The sequence below is a fragment of the Peromyscus eremicus genome, chromosome 13, assembly GCF_949786415.1.
Source record: "Peromyscus eremicus chromosome 13, PerEre_H2_v1, whole genome shotgun sequence".
Classification (NCBI taxonomy): domain Eukaryota; kingdom Metazoa; phylum Chordata; class Mammalia; order Rodentia; family Cricetidae; genus Peromyscus; species Peromyscus eremicus.
Window position 1 is genome coordinate 39,192,817 of NC_081429.1, and position 14,485 is coordinate 39,207,301.

Consider the following 14,485-nt stretch of genomic DNA (forward strand, 5'->3'; position numbering starts at 1 on the left):
ATCAGCAGACTCCAGGAGGAGGCGATGGGACATTAGCAACCTAATCCTTTCCCCAAAGTCTCTTCTGGAATCAGTGACAAAGAGCGCCATATGCTTGTTATAAGTCCTGCTGTTGGTCCCAGGACTTGTTTCATGGAGGGTTGCTTGGAAGAAGGCCCCTCTTTGGGTAGGAACCCTTCTACATATGCCCCTCTACACACACATACCCTAATTTCTATAGGAAGGTTGTATTTTCTCCCTTCATTAAACAAATTAAAACAAGCCGCGCGGTGGTGGCGCACGCCTTTAATCCCAGCACTCGGGAGGCAGAGCCAGGCTGATCGCTGTGAGTTCGAGTCCAGCCTGGTCTACAGAGCGAGATCCAGGACAGGCACCAAAACTACATAGAGAAACCCTGTCTTGAAAAACAAAACAAAACAAACAAAAAAAACCAAAAGGAACAAAAAAATTAAAACAAAAACTCATATTTGAACATTGGATCTTTGTGATTTCAAAGTCATCACCCACTCTTTTGAACGAGGTCCTTACCTCTTCCACATACTTTTCATATTTTTACTTAGAGTTGTAATTCGGTAGGACACTATGGAGGCAACAATGTCCCCAGGCACTTCCAGGATTAGCTCCATCCAGTCTTCGGCCCTTCTTCACTAGGGAGCATAAACCATTATTAGGAAGAGAGCTTGGGAGCATTTCATTCCATGCTTGCTATGGGCCCCAGGAATATAATATAAGAACTTTGCTGGTTATGGCAAAGCCACTACCTGAAGGGATCAAGGAATTCCTTCAGAGGAAGCCACATTCCAGGGAGCATTTGGTGTTATTTGGCTTGCTATATATCAGCTGTCTTCTGTTATGAAAATCATGTGTGTCTTCATAGCTTTCCTAATTGATTTTTTTCCCCAAGAATTGCTAACAGTGTGAACTGATCACTCTTTGGACATATACGTTCAAGGTATTTGGAGAACAACCTCAGGAAAGACTTCTTTCCCTCAGGTCCATCCATTTCTTCTCCTTTTAGCTCTGGAATCAGATATGTCCCTTAGCCACATTCAAAGACTAACAGGAATAACAGTCCAAACCACCACATAATAAGTCTCCTGAATTAAGGTAAATTACACACGGAGACACCTCGTAGGTCAGGTGGACCTTAAGTAATAGCTTCGCACAATTTAGCTCAGATCCTCCTTTTCTTCCACCTTACTAACTTTATAGACCTCTAACTCCTTACCTAACCACTTTTAGGAATATTTAGATAACCTTCTGTGCTGACAGCTATGCACAGCCAGAACCCCAGTTCAAGCCTCCCTGTAATTATTGTCATTGGCAGCATCCGGCCAGGTCCATCCCCAGATGGAGGAAAGTACTTTATCAGAGATACCTCTGTACTCTCTAAGAACAGACTTAACCATCCAGGATACCTGTTTGAGAGGGCCTGGTGGATGTGCTAATTAAGCTTAACTTTCTCCTTTCCAAAGTCTTATCTAGTTTTAGATCCACCCTTAACAATTAACTCAGAACTAAAGGGTTTCAACTTACAGGTACATCTAGCTGTGATGGAAGTTGCCTAGCCAAGTTGCCTAGCGACGGAGCACACTTGCCAGAAACGGCAGGAGCAGAGATAGCTTGAGAGATAAGGGTCAAAGGGAAAAAAGGCAGTTTTATTTTCAGAGAGGGGCTGACAGGTATAAGGAGATGGAGAGGAAGAGAGGAGTGGAGAACTTGAGGACGGATAACTGAGAGGGATAAGGAGGATTTTGACCAGAGAGAACGTGTGGACGAGATGGAAGATGAGGAAGAGCCAGATGGGGAAGTACTAGCTGGGTAAGAAAGAGATGAGAAGGCCCTAGATGAGGCAGAATTAATACGAGAGAATTAAGATAGAACTTAACAGGAACAGTAGATAAATACAGAGAGAAATAAGGCAAGAAAGGAGCTAGGCATGAGAACAGAACTGAAGCTGTGCAGATAGGATTTTATCCCACAGGAATAATGTAAACAGAAAAGAGCTTGATGTACTTGTATTCATTGCCCTAATATAGTTCTCGTCATTCATAGTTTCTCTTCTGAGGCCCTGGGAAGTATATTATTAAGGCTGGTCCTTTTAATAATATACAAGACACGCTGAAGAAACAATGCTCCCAAGGAGATGTGGAAATGACTTTTCCAAATGTGTGTACCCCTTGCAGAGTTGGCACACACACTGACTCTCAGCTCAGCCCAGGGTTTCAGAATTGTAGACCTCAGAGGACATCTCTCAAGTTTCCCATTCCCATCATCCTTAGTTTTCTCCTCTAGGAAGTGGGTTTTTTTTTTTTGTCCTTATTGTTTTCCTTCCCCCAGTAAAGGTTCATAAGCAAGCTGAACTGTAATGGTTAAAAAACTTACTCCATTGTGGGGTGGAGAGATGGCTCAGTGGTTAAGAACACTGGCTGCTCTTCCAAAGGTTCAGAATTCAATTCCCAGCTCCACATGGTGGCTCACAACCATCTGTAATAATAAGATCTGGTGCCCTCTTCTGGACTGCAGGCATACATGTAAGCAGAACACTGTATACATAATAAAATAATAAATCTTTAAAAAAATTAAAAAAAAACCTTACTCAATTGCAAACTGAGTTTCAAACTAAGCTACTGTGTAAAAAAGAGAAAACTCTAGGAGTAGGCAGGACCTTTATTCTTAGCCTGAGGATTGTCAACCACAGATGTCTAGACGATGACCCTGTCTTGACAGCAATCTAAAGAGTCATCTCAGAGTCCCTCCCCTAATGTGTAATTGTTATCCAAAAATATGAACCAGCTGCTCACTCTGTGTCTGTAACCTCGCTTAACCATTGCTTGTTCAGAAAAAACCGCCATGATAAGGCCTCATGCAGCAGAAAACCCTCCGGGGTTGAGACGATTGTGGTTTGTGTCTTTAAAAACTCCAGCCCCAGGCTGGAGAGATGGCTCAGAGGTTAAGAGCACTGGCTGCTCTTCCAGAGGTCCTGAGTTCAATTCTCAGCAACCACGTGGTGGCTCACAACCATCTGTAATGAGATCTGGCGCCCTCTTCTGGCATGCATGAGAGCACTCATACATAAAATGTAAATAAAATATTTTTTTAAATCAAAGAAAAAAATACCTTCAGCCCCTTCTGCAACAGCTCTCAGATCGGAAAGGAGGCTGAAAAAGGAGGACTGCTGAAAATAAACTTAAAAAAAAAAAACACTTTTAAATCGAAAATGTGTTGTTTAGGGGTCTTTCCCTGGTGGTCTTGAACTCCACAAAAAAGCATTTATTGTTTTCTGCTTCTGCCTCAGGATTCGGCCACCACAATGAACTAACCACACCCTCCAACTGTGAGTCAGTGTTGCAACCCTGAGGGACAGCAGCCAAACGTTTGAGTCCAGGTACTGTCAAGGTGATGTTAAGTACCATAAGCCCCTAACACCTGTGCAGTTGTAGTTGATTTAGCTCTGATAATCTAGTTGGAATATATTTATATATACATATATATAGTTTGAATACATATATACATATATACATATATATAGTTGGAATATATAGTTACACACACACACACACACACACACACACACACACACACATATATATATGCAGTTAAACATGGAAAGAGGGGCTGGAGAGATGGCTCAGTGTTTGGGAGCAGGGGCTGCTCTTCTGGTCAGACCCGGGTTCAATTCCCAGTACCCACATGGCAGCTCACAACTGTCCCCTTTCCAAGGGAAAAAAGACTACTTGAGCTATTTCTCTCTAGTTCATTAAAAACAACAACAGGGCTCGAGAGATGGCTCAGAGGTTAAGAGCACTGGCTGTTCTTCCAGAGGTTCTAAGTTCAATTCCCAGCAACCACATGATGGCTCGCAACCATCAATAATGAGATCTGGCGCCCTCTTCTGGTGTACAGGCATATTGTATACATAATAAATAAATCTAAAACAAAAAACAAAAAGCCATGAAAATTATAGAAGATTTCGGCGGCCTTTTGCCTTCCCAGGGCCACGCCTCTTGTGATCATAGCTGGTGTTCCTTAGGAAAACTTCCCTCTCCTGCTCTTAGCCCTTTTCCTGTCTCTCAGCTCCTCTTCACCTGAGCAGTGTGTGAGTGTGCATGAGACCGGCGCCTGCAATAAAGCCTGAGTCCCTGCATCTGCTCAGCCCATGAGGGGTCAGGCTCAGGCCTGTTGAGTGATGGAGGAGGTGTTTTCTGTGTGCTGAGTTTACAAAAAACACATCCAAGGCTTTAGAAAGCAGAGACACACTTAATTTCTTAGGACCCATCTCCAGTTGTGTTAAACCCGGACTACTTATGAAGAAAAATTAAGGATCTCACTATGTAACCCTAGTGGGCCTGGAACAGTATAAGGGCCCTGATTTCACAGGAACCCGCCTGCCTCTATCTCCTGAGTGACGATTTAGGGCTTGAGACGCCACAACTACCTTCACCTAGTAACCGGTGATATGTGTATGTACCCAAGCGTACGCTTAAGGGTGGTAAAGATATCTGAGATACCAGGACAAACTATAAAAGAGCTAGAAAGCCTGAATATATGTGCACCACCGTAAAGTAGAATAATCTATTACCCAGACCATTCTGTAAACACCGATTTATTCTTCCATTGAACCAAACTCATTCCCCAAAGGGTGCACCGTTCCCAGAGACACTGCAATACCAGGTCGATGCGTGGAGTGGACGGAGCAAGCTCCTAGGCCAACTCCCAAATACAAAAATCCATTTAATATGTCGTCCTCGGGTAGAGGACGTATCAGATATTAAACTGATAAGAACAGATACTACACTTGATCTTAGCCAAAAGGCCGAGAAGCGATACCGAGCAAACAGCGCGCAGCCTGGCTCCGCGCCCTCCACCCACAATGACCTCGTGGTCACCGCCCGCAACCCTCGCTCCCGGCTCTTCTCCGCGCCTCCTTCCGCGTCCCGTCCGCGTCCGCGTCCTCGGCACCTCCCTCGCCCTCTCACCTCCCACAGCTTCACCACAAACCCCACGACCCCGGCGCTCCCGGCATCCCCGCGCGGGCGCCCGCCGCGTCTGATTTGCATGTCCCGCCCCCTGACGAGGGGCGTGGCGACCTGAAAGTGAGCTCCCTCCGTGCAGCCTCCCCGCCGCACTTAGGCGGACTCGGGTGCACTTCCCCCTTCGGCCACCGTAGAGAAAAAAAATGGGGTGGGTCGGATTGCTTGAGGATCCTGGGAGGAGGACGGTGGCCGTAGTAGGGAATCTACTGTTCTTACTTCGCGAGGGTTGGTTCCGAGTCAGGCCGTCGGCGCTGCGTCGGTGACGCTTCCCCCAGTTCTGCATCTGTGGGTGATTGACAGCGTGTTCTCCCGTCTGTCACCTGGTCCCCTTTAGCAGAGACCGAGGGCCTCTCCTGCGGCCATCATCACACCCGCGATCCTGGGATGTTCCAGCGCCCGGGCATTTGTAGCTAATTCAGCCGTCTGGCTCTCTTACTCCAGTCCGCGCTCTTGATTGGCTGTAGTACCATCAGTACTTCTCTTAGTACTCCAGCGCTAGTCAGGTGCCCAGGGTGCTCTGCAGGACGTTGGCGGGGTGACTAAGACTCGCGGAGATAGTGATGTGAACACAGCCAGAATCAGTTGAGGGGGCTGCTGGCCCGATTCGGGGGTCAGTAAAGATCCGTCTTAGCGGTAGCAGCACATCAAACAGGTGTGGTTACTGCTCTGGGAAGAGATAGGTGGAAAGATGGGGCTACGTTTCGTTTCTTTTTCTTTTCTTTCTTTTTTTCTTTGAGTTTTTGAGATAACAGTCCTGGTCGTCCTAGAACTTGCTTTGTAGACCAGGCTGGCCTCGAACTCACAGAGATCCTCCTTCCTCGCTGCCTCCCAAATGTTGAGATTAAAGGCCAGGGGAGGGAGCTCGGTCTCCATGATGTAGTCTAGGCTGCCTTAGAATTCAATATGTAGACCAGGCTGGCCTCAAACTCTGAGATCCACCTGCCTCTGCCCGGCAATGGGAGGGTTTTTATGTTTACAACCATTTTATAACATCTGTTCAAAGTCAGATTTAGCCAATTTTCTGGGTGAACGACCTTGGATAATTTTTTTCCCGTACTCTCCATAATTAACTTCATAGGCCTCAACTGTGTACTCAAAAATAATGGAATATTCGAAGTTGCTAGCATGGCATGCAGGGACATTCAATGGTTCCCTTCTAACTTTCCTTCACTTGGCTTCACTTCTGAGCCTCTGGTGGGGCAGCAGCCTGTCACTCCTACTCCCGAGGGGGGAACTGTGACACATTTTCTAGCATCTTGACCTTGGACCAGAGGCTGAGGACACAGGGGACTAAGAAGGAGGTAGAAAGACAAGCTGGTAACAAAGAGAGGGGACGCTTTTTCAACAGCGTTGCCTGGACACCGTGTGCAGGAGAGAGCTGGGCCCTGCGTTTCCAATGCTCCTCATAGACAGTCTTTTCAAAGGCTAATAGTGAATTCCATAATAAATAAAAGAAGCCAGCCCCTTGGTAAAAGGAAAACATTGAGATGCGTATCACCTTGCATTGCGGAACCCTCTCTTTTCTCTCTCCCTGTAGCTGATAGTTGAGCCTTTGCTCACACTACCCCTTTGTGACATCAACTCCTCTCCAGGGCTGTCCAGACTGCCATGGCTGGTGTCCAGACTGCAATGGCTGGAGTACACTTCCTAACTAATGCTACATGGGATTAAGATTGCTGGAAACTTCCAGACGCTTCCAGCTGACACTTCTCTCTTCTAGAATTCCACGGGTGCTTTTCTCATAGTTCAAGAAGGGCTAATAGCCGGGCGGTCGTGGCGCACACCTTTAATCCCAGCACTCGGGAGACAGAGGCAGGTGGATCTTTGTGAGTTCGAGGCCAGCCTGGTCTATAGAGCGAGATCCAGGAAAGGCGCAAAGCTACGCAGAGAAACCCTGTCTCAAAAAACCAAAAAAAAAAAAAAAAAAAAAAGGAAAAAAAAAAGGGGGGGGCTAATAAATATGCTTTCCTGTACCGTCAACTGCCTTTCCTGACAGCAGTCCGTCCCGTGTCTCTTGCTAGAACTAAGCCCCGTGAAGCCTCTATAACCTCCTGCCAAACACGGATAAGGAAGAGACCACCCCAAAATTCTAGTAACAAGGGAGGCACCTGCAGGTTGGTGGTGGCACTCAGGAGGCAGAGGCAGGCGGATCTCTGTGAGTTCGAGACCAGCCTGGTCTACGGAGGGGGTTCCAGGACAGCCAGGGTTACATAGAGAGACCCTGTCTTAAAAAGCAAAAACCAACCAAACAACAAAAACAAAACAAAACCAACAAAAAATCAAGGGAGGCTCTAAGTGGACTTCAGCTGACTTGAGCCCTGAACAGCAATGATGGGTCCTGCTGAGAATGCCTAGGGACTTCCAGGAGAGTGGATCAGAAGCCAAGTAATGAGAGCTCCAGCTGATCCATGGTCAGCCATACAGCAGCTATGTATGACCCGAGAGAAGCCGTTCATTTAACCCCTGGAGAGTTCTTTATCCATCACACAACAGATTGAAGTGTGCTGGTATGAGGATCCACACAGGTGAGGGGTTTCATTCCGAACCAGCAGTGGTGGGTTCCAGGTTACTGCCGGTTTGAAAATTGAATTAGGAAGAATTTTTTTTAAGGTTTATTTATTATGTATACAGTGTTCTGCCTGCATGTCCTTGCAGGCCAGAAGAGAGCACTAGATCTAATTGCAGGTGGTTGTGAGCCACCCTGTGGTTGCTGGGAATTGAACTCAGGACCTCTGGAAGAGCAGTCAGTGCTCTTAACCACTGAGCCATCTCTCCAGCCCGTGGAGATTACTGTCACACCAGACCTAGTGGCCCACATCCTTAATCCCAGCACTCAGGAAGGGCAAGCAGATCTCTGTGAGTTCAAGGTCAGCCTGATTACATGGTGAGTTCCAGGGACAGCCAGGGCTGTGTGGAGAGACCCTGTCTCAAAGAGAGAGGAGAGAAGAGAGGGAGAGATTATTGGCCACCTGGCGAGGTATTCCTGCAAAGGAACTAAGGCTGATCTGGGAAGCTTGGCTCTGGGAGACCAGTCTTACCTGAGAGCTAGGAGTCTTCTCTGATTCTTTTCTCCCAAGGTCTTTAAAGCAACCTCTTCTTCGTATGTGTAGGGTCATAGTGAAGGATTTCCCTTTCTTTCCTAAGTCTCCTTTTCCTGTAGAAAGCATTTATTCTAAGATGAACATTTTCAGGAGGTTGTTTTTGAGGTTGCCAAGACCTGTGGAAGAGCTATCCTCTCATTTGGAGTTAAACCATTATACCAACTCTTCATCTTTAGGAACTGTACAGAAACTAGACAGGTCTCCCTGGGTTGGAGCATTCATAAGGAGTCCAAGTAGCCTGGCAAGAAACTCAGGGTACCCAGTCTTTGTGTTGATATTTAGAAGAGGTTTAAAGAATAGTGAGGGGTGGACTCAGTTAAAAAAAAATCCCTACCTGAAGTGATTAAGTCTCCCCTCTCTCCCTCCCCTTACTTCTCTCATGAGAAAGGGTAGTCCAGGTTGGCTTTGAACTGGTGATTTTTGTGCCTCAGTGTCCAGAGTGTCAGGATTACAGGCATGTCCTGCTATGCCTTGTCAGAGGATATCCTGATTAGACTGGAAATGAGCCCAGGGACAGGGCTCAGGGTGGGAAAGCCTACAGGGAGGCTCTGCATCAGAAGAGGGGAGCTTAGAAATACGTTAATGAACTTCACACAGTTAAAGCAGCACTCCACTCTGACCAGATCCGACATTTAGAGTGATTGACATCTTTCTGAGTCCTGGCACACAGCATATCCTGTCCTCATTGGCAACAGCCACCTTCCTGTGGCCCAGCTTCACTGGCTGTGCCCAGGGGAGCTTCCTCTCTCTTGCCTCCCTCCTATCCCCTTCTGGCTCTTGGCCTGGTCCTGCCTGTGCAGCTCACACTGTCTCTAGGGAGTCTCAGGCACCTTCTTAGACCTGTCCTCTGCACAGTCATCTGCAGCCCTGTGACACTTCACAGTGGGATATGTTTTGAGAAAAGCTCCCTGGGGCAGTTTTTCTCGGTGACATCACAAAGTATAATGGGTGCCGTATTGCCAGGGAATATTAGGTACAGTCAACAATGTCATTAGGCAGCACTCAATGTAGTTTTCTTTCTTTCTTTCCTTCTTTTCTGAGACAGGGTTTCTCCGTGTAACAGCCATGGCTGTCCTGGAACTCATTTTGTAGACCAGGCTGGCCCTGAACTCACAGAGATCTGCCTGCCTCCGCCTCCCCAGTGCTGGTATTAAAGGTGAGCACCACCACACCTGGCTCTAATCATGAATTTTATGTAGTTAAAAATCCCTCACCAGCAGATTTAACGAAAAGATGGATCTTTTCTGTGTAATTGAGTCTACTATGCTGTCAAGAGAAATTTATTTAAATAGATAAAGTGGAATAAACACATTTGGGAAATCTCAGTTTTAATCATTTGTTGGAATTCTTTTATATAATTTAAGAAATAAGCTGGGTGGTGGTGGTACGTGCCTTTAATCCCAGCACTCGGGAGGCAGAGGCAGGTGGACCTTTGTGGAGTTTGAGGCCAACCTGGTCTACAGAGTGAGATCCAGGAAAGGCGCAAAGCTACACAGAGAAACCCTGTCTTGAAACCAAAACCAAAACCAAAAAAGAAGAAGAAGAAGAAGAAGAAGAAGAAGAAGAAGAAGAAGAAGAAGAAGAAGAAGAAGAAGAAAAAGAAATAGCTGGGTGGTGGTACATGCCTTTAATCCCAGCACTCAGGAGGCAGAGGCAGGTGGATCTCTGTGAGTTTGAGGCCAGCCTGGTCTACAGAGTGAGTTCCAGGACAGCTAAGGGTACACAGAGACCCTGGCTCAGTGTGTGTGTGTGTGTGTGTGTGTGTGTGTGTGTGTGTGTGTGTGTGTGTGTGTGTCCTCTTACTTTCTTTTTTTTTTTTTAGATTTATTTATTTATTATGTATACAGTGTTCTGTCTGCATTTATGCCTGCAGGCCAGAAGAGGGCACCAGATCTCATTGCAGGTGGTGGTTGTGAGCCACCATGTGGTTGCTGGGAGTTGAACTCAGGACCTCTGGAAGAGCAGCCAGTGCTCTTAACCACTGAGCCATCTTCTCCAGCCCCTCTTTTTTTTTTTTTTAATATTTTATTTATTTACTTATGTGTACATTTATCTGTGTGAGTGTGTCAGATCCCCTGCAAGTGGATTACAGACAGCTGTGACTGTTGGGAATTGAACCTGGGTCCTCTGGAAGAGCATCCAGTGCTCTTAACAACACTGCACCATCTCTCCAGCCCGCCTCTTACTCTCATAGCCAAGAGAAGGGAGGGCATTCTGTTCCATTCAGCTGGGCACTCGCAGGCTGAGCGTTTGGGTGGAGTCAGTTGAAACCTCTCATTTAAATGTTTCCGTGACGATTTCAAAGAGAGTCAGTGGAGGCGTTGAGGGGCTGCAGCTTTGCATGTGGCGTAAAAGCCGGTTTGCTGATCCATTTTTAGGTCTTCTGGCCGATCTGTGCAGACTGCGGCTCATTTACAGTGAAAGCCACAAGGTGGCAGCATGGAGACTCATCCGGGATTTAGAGCAAGCCCGATAGGTTGGTTCATCTGGTACCTTCATCTGTGTAGAAATTACATGGGAGAGCTGCAGGACCATTTGTGTCTTGGTAGGTGTTATGGAGAGATAAGATAAAAGAACAGGAAGGTAAAACACAATAGGCATAAATAAATGTGTTTATCTGTGACAATGAAATTGGTGGAATCTGGCCTTAGGACTTGGCCGAAGGCTTTAGGAGGCTCTAATAGCCAATATGAACCTGTCTTGTCCTTGCCTTGTTATAGTTTTATTTATTTTTTTCTTTTATAGGCAGGAACTTGCTATGTTGGCAAGGCTGGCCTTGAACTTACAGAGATCTGTCTATATCTACCTCCCAAATGCTGGGATTTGTTATAGTTCCTGTAGCTTTTATTTTGTGATTTTTGTGACATCTTGCAACAAGTAGGTGGTAATGAATGTTTATTAGAGTTTAATTGGGAAAAGGCACAGCATGATAGATAGTTCTAGGCTTATCCTAAAACTTTAGTTGGGTTTAATATCACAAAACCTTGGAGAACATGGGATACTTGGTATTGAATCTGGGGAAGGGGGGTGTCATCGAAATCTAGATACCGTTCTTTGTTGATCATTTCACCTACTCAGGGAGCATTAGCAGTGCTTGCTGTGGTAGGATTGCTTGATGGTAAGTGTAGACATATATACATATATACATATAGTTAGAACGGGAATGTGTTGGGCGTAGAGGTATGGACAGCTGTGGGAATAGACTTGCACATGGAAAACATGGCTGAGGTAAGGAAGACCATCCCTAGGAATCAAAGGTTGAGCACAGACATCTGAGTTTCATAATTTTCCAATTTTTGTTCTGGGTTCATGTTTTTTTTTTTTCTTCTGAGTATCAAAAGCCTACTTTTCATCTTTAGATATATTCCATAAGATATTGGGCTCAGAACCAACCTTAAAAGGTTGGCAATAGATATTTGCTCAGTTGAATAATTTCAGGTGGTTCATAGTTTGCTGCGTAAGGGGATGCGGCGAATACTTGGTTTCCATTTTGTGAAAAGTTTCGGCAGGCCGGGTTGTTGGGTTTGGGACCTGACAGAACCATGGCCTTGCCGTTCCTTGTGAGGTCAGCTTTTTCTCTCCACTGCTGATGGCAGCATCTGTGACCACACAGAGTCATAGTTCAACTAGTGTATCAGCATCTACGGGGGGGGGGGGGGTATGTGTGTTGATTTAGCCGTGACAAAAGGAGAGTTCACACAGAGTACAGATGGCTAAGCAGTGCAGTTAGACATGGGAAAGACGGCAGAAGATCTGGGCTGTCTTTCGCCTTCCCAGGGCCGTGCCTCTGGTGCTTACAGCTGATTTTCCTTAAGAAACCATCCCTCTCGTGCTGAGTCCAAGGTCTCACTTTTCCTGCCTCCCAGTTCCTCTTCACCTGAGCACTGTGCGGGTGTACATGAGATTGACACATGCTCTGAAGCCTGGTTCCTTCCATCTGCACAGTCCATCAGGTCTGTTGTTGGCCAACAAGGGTCAGGCCCAGACCTGGTGGCTGAGTGGTGGGGAAGGAGTTGTTCTCTGTGTACTGAGTTAACTAACAGGGAACGCATGCAATCCAGGGCTACCGGAGGCATGAGAACAGTGCCGACTCAGCCCAGGATAAAAGCAGACCAGCGATTCATCCTCTAGGGCCTGGGTCCAGTTGTGATGTCTATAGACAGCGTTACTTCGGAACTTGTGGGTTCCTTAAGGGGCTACATTGCCTTTTGCACTTGTACCAGCCTGAGTGTGGGTGCCACTGGTTATTAGCAGCTCATCTCTACCCAGTGATTTGGACAAGGCACTAGGTGGAGTTGACACTAAAGGTTAGTTTGCTTTCATGGTAGGTCTGTAAGAATCAAGTTGGCACATGCCTTTAATCCCAGCACTCAAGAGGCAGAGGCAGGCTTATTTCTATGAGTTCAAGGCTAGTCTGGTCTACAGAGTGAGTTACAGCCAGGGCTCCACAGAGGAACCCTGAATAAGACTCTCGGTACCGTTTATATGTTTTCTCATATTTTCATATTTGGGGATTAAACTAGATGGTAGGTATCTGCTCCGCCACTGAGCCACATCTCCAGCCCCTCACTTGTTTCTCTTTTCCCAAGGGCTTGGAAATTCAGGATGTGTCTTGCAGTGTAGGAACCACAGGGTGATGGGGCTGAAGTGGAGAAGCCAAGCCAAGCAACAGTACAAATCTTGTCTGACCAACTCTGACTATGTGCTTTAGACACCGCCTAAGCCTGAGAAGTGCTCTTCCTCGGTCCCACTGATCCTTTTCCTGCCCCTCATCCCATGACAGGACAGTAAAGAGATACATTTGGAGGCAACAGAAGCTGCCCCTGGTAAGCTAAAAGAATATTGAATAACCTACAGAGAATGGGAAAAGTCCAGTAGGAACGCTCAGGGCACCTGAGCAGCAGGCCCTTAGCCTCCTCTTCAAGGGACTTCCCTCAAACATTCTCCATCATCGGGTCCTGGCGTTTAAGATGTGAACTGTGGAAGACATACTTGCTTGGCCTACTTTGGTCATAGCCCATCCCTTATAGAGGTTGTGGAACAAGGGGTGGTGAGGTGCCTTCAGTCACGTGCAGCCCATGGAATTGAGGGTGTTCGAAAAGAACACAAAGGAGAGGTGGGGGGTATTGTAGAAGCAGAAGTTACTCAGCTGGGCATAGTGCTGCACACTTTTTTGGTTGTTGTTCTTTTTCAAGACAGGGTTTCTCTGTGTAGCCCTGGCTGTCCTGGAACTCACTCTGTAGACCAGGCTGGCCTTGAACTCAGAGATCCACCTGCCTCTACCTCCTGGTAGTGCTGGGATTAAAGGCATGTACCACTACCACCCGGTGGTGCACGCCCTTAATCGCCACGCTTGGAAGGCAGAGGCAAGGGGAATCTCTGTGAGTTCAAGGCCAGCCTGGTCTGCAGAGTGAATTCCAGGACAGCCAGATACATACAGGGTCTCACAGATACATAGTGAGACCCTGTCTCCAAAACAAACAAAAAACAAAAACAAGTGACTATGAGACCATCACTCTGCTTTTCCCTTGATTAACTTTTATTAAAAAAAATTCATATTTTTGTGTATGAGTGTTTTTTCTGTATGTAAGTACACCATACATGTACAGGTGCCTCTGGGTACCAGAAAGAGGGTTTTGATCCCCTGGAGTTACAGTTATACGTGGTTGTGAGCTACCATGTGGGTGCTGGGAACAGAACATAGGTTCTCTGCAAGAGAAGCAAGTTCTTAACTACTGATCCATCTCTCCAGCTCCTATTTATTATTAATTATTATTATTATTATTATTATTACTGCTACTATATCATTTTGTTATTGAGACAGGGTCTCACTATGTAGCTCTGGGTGTTCTAGAACTCTCTACATTTATGGGGCTAGCCCCAAACTCACATAAATCTTCCTATTTCTATCTTTAGAGTGCTGGGATTAAAGGCAACACACCACCAAGCCAGGAGGCAGAGGTAGGTGGATCTCTGAGTTTGAGGCCAGCCTGGTCCACAGAGTGAATTCCAGGTCAGCCAGAACTACACAGAGAAAACCTGTATCAAACAACAACAACAACAACAAAGTAATAAAAACAAAACCAAAAAGGCACACATCATCATGTCTGTTTTGAAAAATTGTTTAATTATGTGTATATGTATGCATAGCTGACTGTGGGTGATGTATACGTGAGTGCATTTACCTATAGAAGCCAGTGGCATCGGATTCCCCTGGATTGGGGCTCAGAGATAGTTGTGAGTGGCCTGATACGTACTTGGAATTGAACACAAATCATTTGCAAAACCAGTATACGCTCCTAATTGCTGAGCCATCTGTCTAGCCCTGGACACTCACTCATACCATGA

The 14,485-nt window shown here is 46.3% G+C and overlaps 1 protein-coding gene and 1 non-coding gene across 4 annotated transcripts in view; one reads left to right on the forward strand and one right to left on the reverse strand.

The window, feature by feature from the left end:
• Positions 1-4,637: 4,637 nt before the first annotated feature.
• On the reverse strand, positions 4,638-4,828 carry LOC131923729 (U2 spliceosomal RNA). Its single transcript, XR_009382665.1, has one exon. It is a non-coding gene; the product is annotated as a U2 spliceosomal RNA (small nuclear RNA).
• A 4,346-nt stretch (positions 4,829-9,174) lies between these two features.
• Positions 9,175-14,485, forward strand: part of Mreg (melanoregulin) — a 68,781-nt gene continuing 63,470 nt past the window's right edge. Inside the window, exons 1-3 of one of the 3 annotated variants that reach the window (XM_059278158.1) lie at positions 10,547-10,682; positions 12,727-12,963; positions 14,054-14,098. The gene's annotated coding sequence lies outside the window, so the exon portion shown is untranslated. Of the gene's footprint in view, positions 9,294-10,546; positions 10,683-12,080; positions 12,964-14,053; positions 14,099-14,485 lie in introns of those variants that run through there. The other 2 variants (XM_059278157.1, XM_059278162.1) reach the window with 2 other exon arrangements.